Below are 16,311 nucleotides of genomic sequence, written 5' to 3' on the forward strand. Positions count from 1 at the left end.
TACAAGGTCCTCATTACCGACACAGCCTGAGTTTCGGTTTGACAGAGCTCCAAAAACGACAAGCCGCCGGGTGCAACTATCACCACCTAGCGAGTGAAACGCTCGGTCACGTGAGCACACAGAACAGTGACGCATTTCCGCGCGGTCTGTCGTCGTCGGGCTCATCGTCGTCTGATGGCGATGATTTTCTTGCGGCGGGGATAGAAGGAATTTTCGACGTGACGAATCACTTCAGGTTTGACCCGCTGGCGAGGAGCGATTCATCGGGAAGCGCGTCAAAACATAAATGGTGGCTACGACGTCATCATAACTTGTACCGGCTGCAACGGTTACGTAGGGGAAGTAGGGGGGTCACCTCGGGTCACCTCCGAGGGTGTCAATGCACCAGGTGCGGCCTATAATGCTGGATCGCGCTCGCGAACTTCAAAATTCATATAAAATACCTTCCAAGCTTTATTCGCTGTCGATATTTTGCAGATGGTACGCGCACGTACACGGGAATCGATCCAGCAGGCTATCTCGGCCGCGAAATTTTGTGTCAGTACCCCTTTAAGCACACTCAGCATTGAGTGAAGGGAATTTATATATGCTTCACGTTTCATTTTTGTGTTCAAATTATTGTGAGAACTGTAAACACAACTGCAGCTTTTTTGGCATCAACAAAAACATCAAAATTTGGGCGTACACTTGCCTCTTTCGACATAAGCGACGGAATTGGCAGCGAAACGGGGAAAAGCGGTCGTCGTCGCAAGTCGCGGCCGAGTGGTTAAGGCAATGGTCTGAAAACCATTGGGTTCTGCCCGCGTAGGTTCGAATTCCTACACGACTGCGTTATTTCTTGCTCTTCTCGACATAAGCGACGGAATTGGCAGCGAAACAGGACAAGTGGTCGTCGTCGCAGTCGTGGCCGAGTGGTTAAGGCGATTGTCTTGAAAACCATTGGGTTCTGCCCGCGTAGGTTCGAATCCTACCGACTGCGTTTTTTCTTGCTCTTCTCGACATAAGCGACGGAATTGGCAGCGAAACAGGATAAGTGGTCGTCGTCGCAGTCGTGGCCGAGTGGTTAAGGCGATTGTCTTGAAAACCATTGGGTTCTGCCCACGTAGGTTCGAATCCTACCGACTGCGATTTTTCTTGCTTCTCTCGACATAAGCGACCGAACTGGAAAGCGAACAGGATAAGTGGTCGCAGTCGCAGACGTGGCCGAGTGGTTAGGCGATGGTCTTGAAAACATTGGGTTCTTGCCCGCGTAGGTTCGAATCCTACCGACTGCGTTTTTCTTGCTCTTCTCGACATAAGCGACGGAATTGGCAGCGAAACAGGATAAGTGGTCGTCGTCGCAGTCGTGGCCGAGTGGTTAAGGCGATGGTCTTGAAAACCATTGGGTTCTGCCCGCGTAGGTTCGAATCCTACCGACTGCGTTTTTTCTTGCTTCTCTCGACATAAGCGACCGAAGTGGAAGCGAAACAGGATAAGTGGTCGCCGTCGCAGACGTGGCCGAGTCATTCTGCTTCCGGCAGCCGTGCTGAACGGATCGCAGGGTCATGGGCTCCGGCGGAGCGGCGATAGCGGCCAGTCTTAGCCGCGGAAACAGGAACGGGGATAACGAATACCAGTTTATTTTGCCGCAACTGCCAAAAGGACGACTTGTTATCAACACCGTGTTTTTACGCAGTGATGTACGAGCGAGGCCATACAAGGTCGAAGATTTCAGGGATGCATTGACGCCAACGGGCCTGCTGCCGGATGTGGTAAGCCTCGGTGCGTACCAGGTTAACCACGTGTGGGCGGTGACATTCAATGATGCCGCTCCCACGAAACGCCTGCTCGCCTTGAAGGAGCTGCAGGTAAAGGGGCGGCGCTGCGTCGTCGTCGACCCACAGGACCAGCAGGTGCGGCTGCGAATACACTGGCTGCTTCACGGGGTGAGCGACGAAGCAAGTACGGACGGCGCTTTCGGCTTTCGGCAAGATGGTGGAGGTGAGCTGGCGTGTCCCGGGCATGTCCGACAAGTGTTCGACCACAAGAACAGCCCTCCTGAAGCTGAAAAGCGGCGTCAAGGTCGAAGACCTCCCGCACCAGATCAGGATCGAAGGAGAACTGGCCTTGCTGGTTGTGCCAGGTCGGCCGATGCAAATGCTTGCGCTGCCAAGGCACAGGACACTTCCGCCGAGAGTGCAAGGTCCCCCGTTGCTCGCGCTGCAAACGCTTCGGAACGTCGAAGCCGGCTGCGTTAGAACCTACGCCAGTGCAACGGGGCCAGCGATGAACGAGGCGATGGCTGAGCACGTAATGGACGCGGCCGAGGCAGAGGACGCCGCCAAAGGGGTCGGAAGCCCAGTGGTCCCTGTGACTACTGGACGGGGCCGGCGCCGGGGGACACACCCAAGGACCCGGAGGCTCTCCAGCATCTGACTATACCGGCCAGCGCCCCGTCAGCGGTCGGGCCCAAGCGGGTCGAGAGGGACGTGGTTCCAGTGGGGGCAGCCGACACGACGGCGGGTCAGGAGAGACGGCGGCGGACAGCGAGGACGAGATGTGCGCGACCAGCGCCACGCTAAAGCGTCCACTCGACGACTCGGGGGAGTTGGACGGGGCGTCGTCGACCAACAGCCAGGAGCAGCCTGCGAAGGCGCCGCAAGGGAGGCAAAGAAAACAGCGCCGGGAAGCAGGATGGTCCTGGAGGCGGCTAGCCGCGGGCTGGTCGTGAAAGGTAAGCACCATGCTCCGGGCCTACTCCTTTAGCGAATAAGTCACCATGGCATTGACTCCGCCATTCAGCATAGCTACGCTTAACGTCAGAGGGTTTTGGCGGCTAGGCGTAGGCAAAGTCAGCTCTTGCGGTTGCTCACAGACCAAGACATAGACGTCCTAGCCGTCCAGGAAACCAAGGTAGACGGAGAGGAGGAGACCGGGAGCATGGTGCGCCGTTTCACTGACCGATATTACGCGGTTGTAAGCCATGCGATAGGAACGTCCGCGGGTTGTGTTCTTTTTGTAAAAAAATTGCAGAGCCTTCTTGTGCAAAGTGTTTTTTCATGCCAGTCAGGCAGAATTGTTTATTGTGACTTTGTTTATTGTGCCACTGAATTCAGAGTAATATGCGTATACGCACCGAATAGTGTAGAAGAGCGTGCTCAGTTTTTTTCTAACCTGTTTCAGTGGACAAAGTGTGATAACATGGTGGTTTTTTTAGGGGATTTTAACTGTGTTTTAAGTGCTCGCGATAGAGTGAATAGCACTGGCGTTTGTGACAAAAGCAGTGACATGCTAGGCAAATTAATAAACGAAAATGACTTGGAAGACGTGTATGAATGTGTCGCAGCAAATCGCGAAGTGATCTACACGCGATTTCAAGGCAATAGCCATGCGCGTTTAGACCGCATATACCTATCTCTAGATATTGTGCCTATGTGTCACGATTTTTCGGTTGAGCGAGTGTCGTTTTCAGATCACTGTTTGGTTGTGTGTCGCATAGGCACGAAGAAACAGCGTAAGGCTTTCAACTGGGATTTATGGAAACCGAACGCATTGTTATTAAAAGATGAACCATTTTTAGAAGCAGTGCACGAGACCATTAATGAAGTGCTTATGGAAGAAAACGGAAACTGTAGCAGAGAAATGGGAGTGTTTAAAGCAGAAGGTGAAAATGAAAGCGCTAGACAGATCGAGCACGCTAAAATTCGAAGCGCAAATAAAAGAAAGAAGGCTGAAGAAAACACTGTAGCAGCTGATAGCCCTAGAAAGTCGGGAGCCTGGGCCTTGTAAAGACCAGGTGCGCAGTGTCAAGGAAAAATTAGAACAGTATGACAGAGAGCGGTATCAAGGCGCCTGGGTTCGCGCTCGAGCAAATGATCTTGTCGCGGGGGAGACGCCCACAAAAGGGCGCTTGGTCTCGAAAAAGCGCAAGGACGCCGAAACCACATCGATAAGGTCTATTGCAACGGGACTCTCGCGAGCGACAAAGAACCATCGAACGGGCTTTTTTTGCGTATTATCAGTCACTTTTTGCAGTTAGAAAAGCGAATGTACATGGTTTTAAAGAAGAGTTTCTAAAGCGCATGCCGCGGCTTAGCGACGACACAAAAAAGCTTTTAGAAGGCAAAATAACGGAAGGCGAAGTGGAACGCGCGATTGGTCATCTGAATCCCTGGAAAGTCACCGGGACCCGATGGCCCTAACCACTGCGTGGTAATAAGACGTTTAGAACAGAACGTCCCCGGGGTTAGCTGAGCTGTTCAATGAGGCGTACGAACGGAAAACTCTGCCGCCCTCCTTTAGCAAAGCGCATACGATATTAATTCCTAAAACGGACGAAGGGGAAAAACTTAAACTGGTGACATCGTATAGGCCCATATCGCTGACCAATGTTGACTACAAGATTTTTATGAAGGTTCTGGCAGCGCGACTTCAAGGTGTCATTAAAGAAATTGTTGGAGAGCACCAAACTTGTGGAATCAAAGGCAGAACTATTAGCTCAAACATTCACAAGATGCGGTGTGTGCTAGAGTGTTGTGACGAGGATTTCCTTGGCGTTGCTGTGCTCCAGATAGACCTGGAAAAAGCTTTTGATTGTGTTGCGCATGATATTTTGTTTGACATCTTAGATCATATTAATGTTGGTTCCATCATCAAGGAGGGAGTGGCCTTGGCGTACCAGAACTGCACAACACGTTTAATTGTTAATAAGTCTTTGGGGGCCCCCATTCACGTAATGCATTCTGTGTGTCAAGGCTGCCCCCTCAGTCCACTTTTGTTTTGTATTTACATCGAAGCGATGTGCTTAGCGATAACTGAAAACGAGAAAATACGTGGCTTCAGCTTGGCGGCAGTGGAAGTTAAGCTGCTGGCATATGCAGATGACATTGCGGTGTGCTGTACGAACAAAGAAAGCGTAGAGGAAACGATAAGTGTTGTGAAGCATTTTTGTAGCGTCACAGGGAGCCGCGTAAACTGGGGGAAATCTCTTGGGCTTTGGCACGGAAGGTGGCCTTCAAAGCCGCACCATTTTGCGAATGTGCACTGGGCAGAAACACCGACAAGGTACCTCGGTGTTCCCCTTGAATGTTATAACGGCAGCGAGGAGTATTGGTCGCGTCAAACAAAAGAGACGAAGGAAAAAGCAGACAGGTGGAAAGGCATGAACCTGTCTGTTTTTGCTAGGGCTACAGTGTACAACATGTTTTTGATCACTAAACTGTGGTATGTAATGCAGGTGCTACATTGTTCAAGGATCAACGTGCAAAGGCTGCACAGAGTGTTCGCAGTTTTTATATGGGGCTCTGAATGGGAAAGGTGAAGACGGACCAATTTGTTCAGGCGCGTCAAGGACGGGGGTCTCGGTTTGGCGCACCTATTTGTGAGACAATTAGTAAATAGATTTTTGTTTTTCCGGGACGTCAGGGATCCGTTTTTGCGTACGGTATGCCAGCTCAGGTTAGGCAGTGCCTTACCAGATCTTGTTGTCACTACGGATAGCCGGCCCGTGACGTTGCGTGGCTATCTCAAGGAAGTGGTAGACAGTGTACGTTTTTTATCTGTTCGTTTTTCGTTAGATTATCTAGCAAGTGTTAGAAGAAAAGAATTGTACAAAGATGTATGTGATATGGTTTTGCCAGTACCATTGTACAGGGCCATATACAGTGGAAGACCGGGACAAATGTACTGAAGTGGGTGAAAAACATGCAGGTACCTACAGGGGTGAAAACATTTTTCTTTAAGTTACACACAGGAACACTATCAGTAAGGACTTTCACAGAGGAACGGGGCTTTTTTACACCATGGGGGTCACACTGTTTGATATGTAAGAAACCAGAAACCATAGACCATGTTTTTTTGCATTGTTGGGAAGGGGTACATTTTTGGGACATTTTGCAGAGGACATTAAGAAGGATTTCCTCTGCATCCACACGGGATAAGGTATCTCGCAGTAACGAATGATGAGGGGGTCCCATTTGATGTAGTGATGTTGACCGGTCTCCACTGTATATGGCGTGCACGAATGGCCGGATACCACTTCGACCCGGATGCAAAGCCAGCAGTAATTTATTTCAGGCAAAGCATGTCTGCATTCATTGAGTGTAGTAAAATACAGGAGATCGAGCCAGAATGGTTGTCAAGGTTTGAACCTCTGGCAACCCTTAAGTATTTTTAAGAGGACAACATCAGTCCAAATGGGACTGATGGCAATGCTTGTTCCTTTTTATTGTATTATGTGAGTGTGCAATGATTGCCCTGTACAATGTCCAAGCCAGGCAATAAATAAAATTAAAAAAAGCAGACGTGGCCGAGTGGTTAAGGCGATGGTCTTGAAAACCATTGGGTTCTGCCCGCGTAGGTTCGAATCCTACCGACTGCGTTTTTTTCTTGCTCTTCTCGACATAAACGACGGAATTGGCAGCGAAACAGGATAAGTGGTCGTCGTCGCAGTCGTGGCCGAGTGGTTAAGGCGATGGTCTTGAAAACCATTGGGTTCTGCCCGCGTAGGTTCGAATCCTACCGACTGCGTTTTTTCTTGCTCTTCTCGACATAAGCGACGGAATTGGCAGCGAAACAGGATAAGTGGTCGTCGTCGCAGTCGTGGCCGAGTATTCCACTTCCGGCCGCTGAAGCGAATGGACGTGCGATGGCTGGCTCCAGCGGAGCGGTGACAGCGGCCCATTTAAGCCGCGGAAACAGGTCTTTTGAAGATAAGGACTATGAAGTTGTATTGCCAAACCTTCCTACAGGGCGTATTGTTTAAATACGGTGTTTTTGCATGCTGACGTACGAGCCCGGCCGTATCGAGTGGAAGATTTCCGTGACACTCTGGCAAGTCTGCGATTGCTCCCCGAGGTGGCTGCGTTGGGGGCGTATAGGATGAGCCATGTGTGGGCGGTGACTTTCAAGAACATGGACGCAGTCAAGACGATCCTGGCGCACGGAGACATCAAGGTTAAAAACTGCCGTTGTCTCGTCATAGATCCGGCAAACCAAGATGTGCGTATGAAGGTGCACTGGCTGCTGCACAACGTTCTTGATGAAGATGTGCGACGTGCGTTCGAGCCGTACGGTCAAGTGACTGACATTAGCAGGGAGCGGTGGCGTGTAAACGGCATCACCGAAAAAGGCTCCACGACCCGCATTGTGACAGGTGGGCGTTAAAATTGATGACCTGCCTCATCAAGTGAACGTAAGCGGTGAGCAGGCTTTGGTGGTTGTAGCAGGCAGAGCGCCAGTTTGCCTACGTTGCCGAGCAAAGGGGCACATACGGCGTGATTGCCGTGTACCACGATGTGGTATCTGCCGAAGGTTTGGCCATGAGGATAATGACTGCACGCTGTCTTATGCTAGCGTTCTAGGTCCAGCTACTGGCAACGACCAAACTGAGCTGTTCATGGATGAGCATGAAGCGGAAGAAGCAGCAAGTACGACCGGGACAAAAGAACAGGTTACGCCCCAACTGGCGAAATCAAGTAAGCCCTGCGGGATAGCGGACGGAAAGGTCGTGGAGAAGCCGTCTGAGCCAGAGCTACTGAAGCCAGAAGCATCAGTAAACGCGGAGCAGCACCTGCCTACTGTAAATGATCCCAGTGACGCCGAGACACTGAAAGACGACATGGAGGTCAGCGAAAACACAGGCAGTGGACTACCTGGAAAGCGGCCGAGAGAAAATGGGGGCGAAGGCGAGAGTTCCTCCGGGGATTGTGGTGGTGGAGAACCACCAACCAAAACCTCAGGAATTCGGCGTCCGACTTTGAGGCCACGGCCGAACTTCCAAGCCAACTCACGGGCGGAGGCCAAGCAGCTTCCGCAGCATACGCCACCTGGGACTTGAGACTCTGTGCTTTTTTCCGGACAGAAAGTAACCGTAAGTGAGCATTGTTTGCCCAGCAATATGCCTGTAAAATGTTATGGGCGTGGTGTAAAGAATTTTGCAACCGCTTTTTTTTGACAAGCGTTCACCTGAAGTAGACACTGTTTTTCGCACGCTCAGAAAGATAAAAGCATGGCTTACAAAATAGAAGCAGCCTTACGTGTCGCTACATTTAACGTTAGAGGCTTACGTTCTAGGAGGCGGCAGTATCAGTTACGTCGTCTGTTGCTTGAAAATGACGTTGATATTGCCGCCGTGCAGGAAACAAAAATTAAATCTGAAGAGCAGATGGATACTATATTTTCGACTTTCCGCTCTAGCTACAATATATGTGTAAGTCATTCTTTAGGTACGTCAGGTGGATGTCTTCTTTTTATGAAGAACACAATTGGTCTTGTTGAAGAATGCGTACAAACTGATAATGAAGGACGATTAATAGCATGTGATTTTCTGTTTTCAGGTGTGAGTTGGCGCGTTCTTTGCGTATATGCGCCAAATAGACAGCATGATAGGAAAATGTTCTTTGAAAACCTTGAAGTGTATCTATCGAGTGATAAGACAACAATAATTCTAGGCGATTTCAATTGTGTCTGTAATGCCGAAGACAGGGCATGTAAAACGCCTATACGTGACTCTAGTGCCTTGTTTTTGGATTCGATGGTTCGTGAGCGAGATTTGGAAGACGTGGGATATGTGCTATCGCAGGCTACCCAGTACACACATTACCAGTTCAACAGTCAGGCCAGGCTCGACAGAGCCTATGTGTCTACGTCATTGCTTCCTCTGTGCCAAGACTACGCTGTGAAGAATGTCTCATTTAGTGACCACAGTCTAGTCATGTTCACCATTAACCCTTTCAGCCCTGGATTTTTTATTTTGGTCGGGGAATTTCTTTGTGCGTGTTTTCATAATAGTTATGACCTCAGAAGACCACAAACAAAAAATTGAGCCAGTTGTGCAAGTATTAATGGATTTACAGACATGACATCAAATTAGGTCATCAGGGCTCAGCGGTTGCAAAATGAGAAAAATGGCATCTTTTTTCCTGCTATTCACTAGAGTACACAAAATGTGAACCACATCTCATTTTTCAACGTGATACTCAGTGAAACAGCTTCAGTACGTCGATCCGAAAATGGCGCTTACCCGCCTCAGCTGAGCCGCCTCGGCGTCACCCGTGACTTCGGTCAAGCTTCTTCTTCTTTGCGGCTCCCAGCTCCGCAAGCATGTCACAATTTTGGTGTCAATCGCAGTGCGGTTGATTGAAGAAGTATTCCCTCAAGAATGGGCAGTCTTGGTTTCATTTCCGAGGTGCTAGGGCAATTGTTGTGTGATGGTGTCAATTGACACCGCCAGGGCCGAAAGGGTTAATAAAAAAGAAAAGCCCAAATTTAATTGGGACCTCTGGAAGTTGAACAATAAGTTACTTGAGGATGAAAAGTTTGTGGAAAACATAGAGAAGGAATTAAAAGAAGTGGTTGAGGGCAACACAACCAGTCTAATTCACGCATGGGAGTGTTTCAAGGAAAAAGTAAAAATAGATGCCATTGGAAGGTCAGCTTCAATAAAGCACACCAAATTGAAAGAAGAAAGGCAACTACAGTACGAACTCGATTTTTTGCTCTGTCAAGAGTGCACGCAACCTGGCATGCGCAGCAAAGAAATCAAAGAAGTGAAACAAAAATTAGAAGCCGCAGATGTGGAAAGATACAGAGGAGCGGTAGTACGCGCACGCGCAGAAAGGCTTTGGTGTGGCGAGGTTCCTACGAAACGTGCAGTAGCAGATGAAAAGAGCTACGCGACAAGAAACGAAATCCGGGCGATAGAATACAAAAATGAAGTTACAAAAGATAAAACGCAGATTGAGCGCGCGTTTGTGGAATATTTCCAACAGTTGTTGGGGGGCGTAAAACAGGACAGCAGCACGTACGTTCGGCATTTCTTGTCACTTATGCCGAAGATTGATGACGACGCGAAAGCTAGATTAGAAGCACCCATCTCTGTCAGAGAAATTGAAATGACCATTGAAAAAATGAACAACGGAAAGACGCCGGGCCCAGATGGACTAGGTGTTGCATTCTATAAGAAATTTAAAAGTCTTGTGGCAGAAGCTCTGCGGAATATGCTAGGTGAGGCATACGAAAAGAAAGAATTACCAACATCCTTCAGAAGAACTCACATAGTGTTAATCCCAAAAAGTGACGACCCTACGAAACAGCTGTCTGTCAAGTCGTACAGACCAATAACCCTAGCGAATGTTGACTACAAAATATTCATGGGAGTGTTAGCCAGGCGGATTCAAACTGTGATTAAAGAAATAGTCGGACCACATCAAACTTGTGGCATAAAAGGCAGAACGATTACGACGAATATTCACATTGCAAGAAATATTTTAGAATGCTGTGATGAGTTGAGTCTCGAGTAGCTATGTTACAAATTGATCTCGAGAAGGCGTTTGATCGCGTGAACCATGATGTACTCTTGAGCATTCTTGACTACGTCAACATAGGAACTGTGGTGTTAGAAGGGGTACGAATGGCGTACACGGGGTGCACTACGAGGATTGTGATAAACAAACAGCTTAGCGAGAATATCGAAGTCTTATCGAGCGTAAAACAAGGATGTCCTGCGTCTGCAACTGCTTTTTGCTATCTATTTAGAACCCCTATGTCAGAAAGTGCTACAGAATGACCAGGTGCGAGGGTTTCGCTTGATGTCCGCGGAGGTCAAATGCTTAGTTACGCGGACGATATTGCTGTGTTCTGCCAAGACCGAGAGAGTGTCAGAGCAGCACTAAACGATGTGAAGTCCTTCTGTGAGTGCACGGATAGTAAAGTAAATTGGAGTAAGTGCCTTGGAATATGGCATGGAAACTGGCACAGCACACCATCATTATATGAAAACATTACGTGGAAGGTAACACCTGACAAGTACTTAGGTGTACCTCTCCAACACTACAGGGACACAACAGAATATTGGAGAGAAGAAACGGAACAGCTAAAAATCAAGACGAAAAAGTGGGGAGGACGAGACTTTTCCATTTTTACGAGGTCAACAGTCAGCAATATATTTCTTATTTCACGAGTGTGGTATGTTTTACAAGTGCTATTTATGTCACGCGTTGCTGTACAAAAGCTCCACAGAGTGTTGGCAGTGTTTATCTGGGCTTCGACGTGGGAGAGGACAAGTCGCACAAATCTGTTCCGTTCTGTGCAAAGTGGGGGGCTAGGTCTTGTACACTTGTTCCTGAGGCAGATAGTGGCCAGGTTTATTTTTTTACGAGATCAACGTGATTGTTTTTTGAGAACGGTGATACATGTGCGGTTGTCCAATTTTTTGCCTGATTTTATTGTAACCACAGTCAACGGGGCGACAAGGCGTCCTAGGGGTTACATGCAAAAAGTGATTGCGGCTTTGGAAATTTTGAGAGTGCGATTTTCGATGGAGTATCTCTCTAAGGTGTCGCGAAAGAGACTGTACAAGGACCTCGTAGAAATTATGTTGCCAGAGCCTCTGTATAGAACATTGTACCCCAATGGGCCAGGGGATGACGTCTTAAAGAGAGTGAAAAAGATGCCAGTTCGGCCCTCAGTTAAGATATTCTTTTTCAAACTTCACAGTGGCACACTCCCTACATTACCTTGGCTCCGTGAAAAAGGAATATTTGTCCCTTGGTCAGTAGACTGTATTATCTGCAGAAAACCTGAGACAGTTGACCACATTTTTCTTGACTGTACTGATGCAGTCTTTCTCTGGGACATCCTTCAAAGGACCTTGAAGAAAGAACTGCCCGTTACACCGTATGGCATCCGTTTTCTGCCTGTCATAAGCGTAGGGGGTGTGCCCTACGATATGTTCATGGCACTGGTTCTTCACAGTGTGTGGAGAACACGGATGGCAGTGCGAAACGTAGACGTGAATCCCCGGCCTGCTCGAGAGTATTTCATTGAAAGTGTACAATATTTGATGACTGCATACGAGGCACAAAATGATAAGCCAGAGTGGTTCCCCTGCTTGGTTGAATTGGTTGGCATGAAGCGTCTGCCTTTTTAACGCCCATGTGCTGCAAGGTGGGGCAGCACTTTTATATGTGACACTGCAATGTATTTTATATGTTGAATTGTACTTTGTTTGCTAAGCAGGCAATAAAGAAAAAAAAAACAGTCGTGGCCGAGTGGTTAAGGCGATGGTATTGAAAACCATTGGGTTCTGCCCGCGTAGGTTCGAATCCTACCGACTGCGTTTTTTCTTGCTCTTCTCGACATAAGCGACGGAATTGGCAGCGAAACGGGATTAGTGGTCGTCGTCGCAGTCGTGGCCAGGGATTCCACTTCCGGCCACCGTAGTGAACGGACGTGAGTGACATGTGCTCCGCTATCAACGGAGCGGCTTCAGCGGCCCAACAGGGCCGCGGTACCAGGACAACTGTCAACGATTCCATGGATTATCAGGTGCTTTTGCCACAGCTACCCACTGGGCGAGTTGTTTTGAACACTTTGTTTTTACATGCCGACGTGAGTGCAAGGCCGTATCGTGTGGAACACTTCAGGGACATGCTGGCGAGTTTGAAGTTGCCTTCTGACGTGGTTGCGCTAGGGGCGTATCAGATGAGCCACGTATGGGCCGTGACATTCAAGAGTGCCGATGCTGTGAAAGAAATGTTGCGAGCAAAAGAAGTCAAGGTGAAGGAGCACCGCTGCCTGGTCATTGATCCTGGAAACCAAGCTATACGCATAAAAGTGCATTGGTTGCTTCACAACCTACTAGACGAGGATGTATGTGAGGCCTTGGCACCCTACGGCCCTGTTAAGGAGATTACGCGGGAGCGGTGGCGTGTTCATGGCCTACAAGACAAAGGCTCTTCGACACGGCTTGTCAGCCTTGTGCTGAAGAAAGGCCTAACCGTGGACGACGTGCCGCACTTGCTACGCGTCGCCGGCGAGCAGGCATTGGTTGTCGCTCCAGGCAGAGCTGCGCTGTGTCGTCGGTGCAGGAATACTGGGCATATACGCCGTGAATGTCGCGTTCCACGCTGCGCACTCTGCCGACGTTATGGACACGACGAGTCGCAATGCGTTAGGACGTATGCGAACGTGACAGGCCCTGCAGCAAAGGAGGAAGTGGCGGAACACCTTATGGACGAAGCCGACGTCGAAGAAGTGTGTCCTGGTGGCACGCCGAAGGCGAAATCACAGGTCACGCCCCCTGTGCAAACGCCCCGTGAGGAACCTGTCGCGAGGAAAGCGACAGAGACCAGTGAACCAGGAAAAGAAAGCAAAGGGGACGATAGACAAGGCCAAGCAAAGGAAGACAGCGACTCGCAAAAGGCATCGAACGCCGTGGCGCTGGTCAGCGAAGGACCCCACACTGATGAAATGGACGTAGCTTCCTCATGCGGGAATTTAACAAAACGGACTCATGACCAAGCAGCTGATGAAGACCAAAAAGGGGACCCTACAAGCGAGGAACCACCACCAAAGGCGGCGATCACGCGACGGCCGATCTTCCGACCGAAGCCGAACATTCCGCCGGATAGAAAATTGGCGGGCTTGGAGCTCAAGTAAGACGTTAGCCCAGGCCTTTCATGGCGCATGGGCGATGAACCGCGCACTATGGATAAGAAGATGAGCAGGCTGTTGTGCTGCGTGTCTAAGGTACGCATCCAATTCACAAGTGTAAAACGCAGTTCTGTACGGTTGGCTTATTGTACGCGGAATTTCAATCTTTGGGTTGCTTTTGCGCGCGAGGGGTTTGTTGAACCGTACGTGCGATTAGTCTGTTTCAAATCATTATGGTAGTGGATTTGGTTAGAGGACTGCGTGTTGCCACCGTTAACGTTCGCGGTCTTGCCGCAAGACGAAAGCAGTGCCAAGTTAATCGCCTGTGCGCTGATAAGGAACTGGATCTTGTAGCAATACAAGAAACAAAGGTTGAAAGCGAAGAACAGACTGATCGCATGGTGGCCCCATTTAGAACATACAACGTGTGCGTATGCCCAGCCGTGGGAACGTCTGGCGGCTGTCTTATATTGGTGCGGAAAAGTTTGAATGTCACAGAACAGTCACTCAAGGTTAATGAGACCGGTCGGCTCATCGTGTATGATTTTTATTTTAGCCGTTATCTGTGGAGAGTGATTTGTGTGTATATGTCGAATGATATGCTGGAACGATGTGCTTTTTTCGCAGGGCTTCAACAGTATCTAATTTGTGATAGATACGACATATTATTGGGAGATTTTAACTGCGTCTGTTATACTGAGGACCGTGCTAAGCGAGCCGTAGTGCGTGATAAAAGCGCTCTTTTGCTGAACACCCTGGTTTAGGAACATAACATGGAAGATGTTGGCCGCCTTTTAATGGGCGCATCAAAACCGGCATACACGCATTTCCAAAGAGACAGTCACGCGAGACTAGATAGAGTGTATGTTTCGTTTGACCTGGTATCAATATGCAATAACTACGGTGTGCAGCCAGTCTCCTTCAGTGATCACAGTATGGTATACCTTGAAATTGGCTCCCTAACAAAAAAGCGTAAATTCAACTGGTACCTCTGGAAATTCAATAGCCAACTTCTTGAAGATGAGGTATTCGTTAAGAGAGTACAAGATGAAATCGAAAAAATGCTAGATAGCGAGCCAGCCAACTATGCGGAAGCGTGGGAAGATCTAAAGATAAAGGTTAAGATGATCGCGATGGAAAGGGCAAGCGTTAGAAGCCGCAATGAAAAAATGAAGGAAAAGGAGCTACAACGACAACTTGAAATGTTGCTTGAAATGGAGAGTACCGAGCCAGGAATGTTCATAGGGGATATTAGCAAGGTAAAGAAAGAACTGGAAGCTATCGACAATGAAAAATATAAGGCAGCTGTGCTTCGTGCCCGAGCCGAAAGGTTATGGGTCGATGAGAGGCCAAACAAACGCGCTTTAGCTGACGAAAAGCGATACGCTATTAAGAATGAAATTCAACAAATAAGGTACGGTGGACAGATAACTTCAGATTGTAAAATGATAAAACGCGCGTTTCAAGAATATTACCACGAAATATTAGGTGACAAAAGAATAGTGGATATGGGATTTCAAACAAATTTTTTTGAAGGCCATGCCACGACTAGATAAAGAGGAAACAGAACGACTAGAAGAGAAGATAAGCAGGCGAGAAATTCAACTCGCGATAGAAGATATGGCGGATGGCTTGGGACCGGATGGCTTGGGAGCTGAATTCTATAAGGCATTCGCGCCTGGAGTGTCCGAGATATTATATCATGTATTTGAGGAGGCATACAACAAAAAGCAGCTGCCGCCGTCTTTTCGATCTGCCCACATGGTTTTAATTCCAAAAACAGAGGATCGAGAGAAGTTACTGTAAGTAAGCTCATATAGGCCAATAAGTCTCACCAATTTTGATTACAAAGCGTTAATGAAGATTCTCGGGAAGAGGCTACAAACTGTGATCAAAGACTTGGTTGGGCCACATCAAACGTATGGCATTAAAGGGCGTACCATCTGTACAAACACTCATGTAGCACGTAGTGTCTTTGAATGCTGTGACGCTTTCGATAGCCGAGTCGCCATGTTGCAATTAGATTTAGCGAAGGCCTTCGATAAAGTGTCACACGAAATGTTGTTTTTAATACTTAATCATGTTAACGTTGGTGATGTTATTAAGCAAGGTGTCAAAATGGCATATCAGGACTGTACGATACAGGTTATAATTAATAAAACCCTGAGTGAAAGAATCCCTGTCCAATCAAGTGTCCGGCAAGGGTGCCCACTAAGCCCTCTACTCTTTGCATTATACCTTGAGCCCTTTTGCTTAGCTGTGATCAATAACGAAAATATTAGAGGGTTCAGACTGCAAATGACCGAAGTGAAGGTATTAGCCTACGCGGACGACATAGCGGTATTCCGTGATGATCGAGAAAGCGTCCAGGAAGTGGTTCGAGTCGCAAAAGCATACTGCAAGCAGTCAGGATCAGAGATAAACTGGGACAAAAGCATCGGTATATGGCACGGCAACTGGGACGTAACGCCAGAACACTTCTCTTCGGCACGGTGGACGACGACACCTGTGAAGTATCGGGGAGTGCCGCTGCAGCACTATAAAGATAGCACAGATTATTGGCTAGAAGAAACTGATAAAATGAGGGAAAAAACGGGTGGCTGGATCGGCCGAGGCTTGTCAATATTCGGCCGCGAGAGTGCTTGTAATTTGTTTTTAGTTGCCAGAGTATGGTATGTTTTGCAAATTATTTTCATGACGAGGGTGTGTGTGCAAAAGATACATAGGGTTTTTGCTGTATTTATATGGGGGTCAAGTTTTGAACGTTTGAGTCGTACTAATTTGTTTCGATCAGTTCGCAGTGGTGGACTGGGGCTGGCTCACCTCTATATCAGGCAGCTTGTGTCACGTTTTCTCTTTTTACGAGATAAAAGGGATGATTTCTTACGCACAGTCATA

General features: G+C 48.3%; 6 non-coding genes across 6 annotated transcripts; all 6 read left to right on the plus strand.

The window, feature by feature from the left end:
• The first annotated feature begins 897 nt into the window (after positions 1–897).
• Trnas-uga (transfer RNA serine (anticodon UGA)) lies at positions 898–979 on the plus strand. Its single transcript has one exon. It is a non-coding gene; the product is annotated as a tRNA-Ser (tRNA).
• Positions 980–1,045: 66 nt separating this feature from the next.
• On the plus strand, positions 1,046–1,127 carry Trnas-uga (transfer RNA serine (anticodon UGA)). Its single transcript has one exon. It is a non-coding gene; the product is annotated as a tRNA-Ser (tRNA).
• A 212-nt stretch (positions 1,128–1,339) lies between these two features.
• Positions 1,340–1,421, plus strand: Trnas-uga (transfer RNA serine (anticodon UGA)). Its single transcript has one exon. It is a non-coding gene; the product is annotated as a tRNA-Ser (tRNA).
• A 4,855-nt stretch (positions 1,422–6,276) lies between these two features.
• On the plus strand, positions 6,277–6,358 carry Trnas-uga (transfer RNA serine (anticodon UGA)). Its single transcript has one exon. It is a non-coding gene; the product is annotated as a tRNA-Ser (tRNA).
• Positions 6,359–6,425: 67 nt separating this feature from the next.
• Positions 6,426–6,507, plus strand: Trnas-uga (transfer RNA serine (anticodon UGA)). Its single transcript has one exon. It is a non-coding gene; the product is annotated as a tRNA-Ser (tRNA).
• A 5,508-nt stretch (positions 6,508–12,015) lies between these two features.
• Trnas-uga (transfer RNA serine (anticodon UGA)) lies at positions 12,016–12,097 on the plus strand. Its single transcript has one exon. It is a non-coding gene; the product is annotated as a tRNA-Ser (tRNA).
• Positions 12,098–16,311: the final 4,214 nt, after the last annotated feature.

Source organism: Rhipicephalus sanguineus, chromosome 1 (assembly GCF_013339695.2).
Source record: "Rhipicephalus sanguineus isolate Rsan-2018 chromosome 1, BIME_Rsan_1.4, whole genome shotgun sequence".
NCBI lineage: Eukaryota > Metazoa > Arthropoda > Arachnida > Ixodida > Ixodidae > Rhipicephalus > Rhipicephalus sanguineus.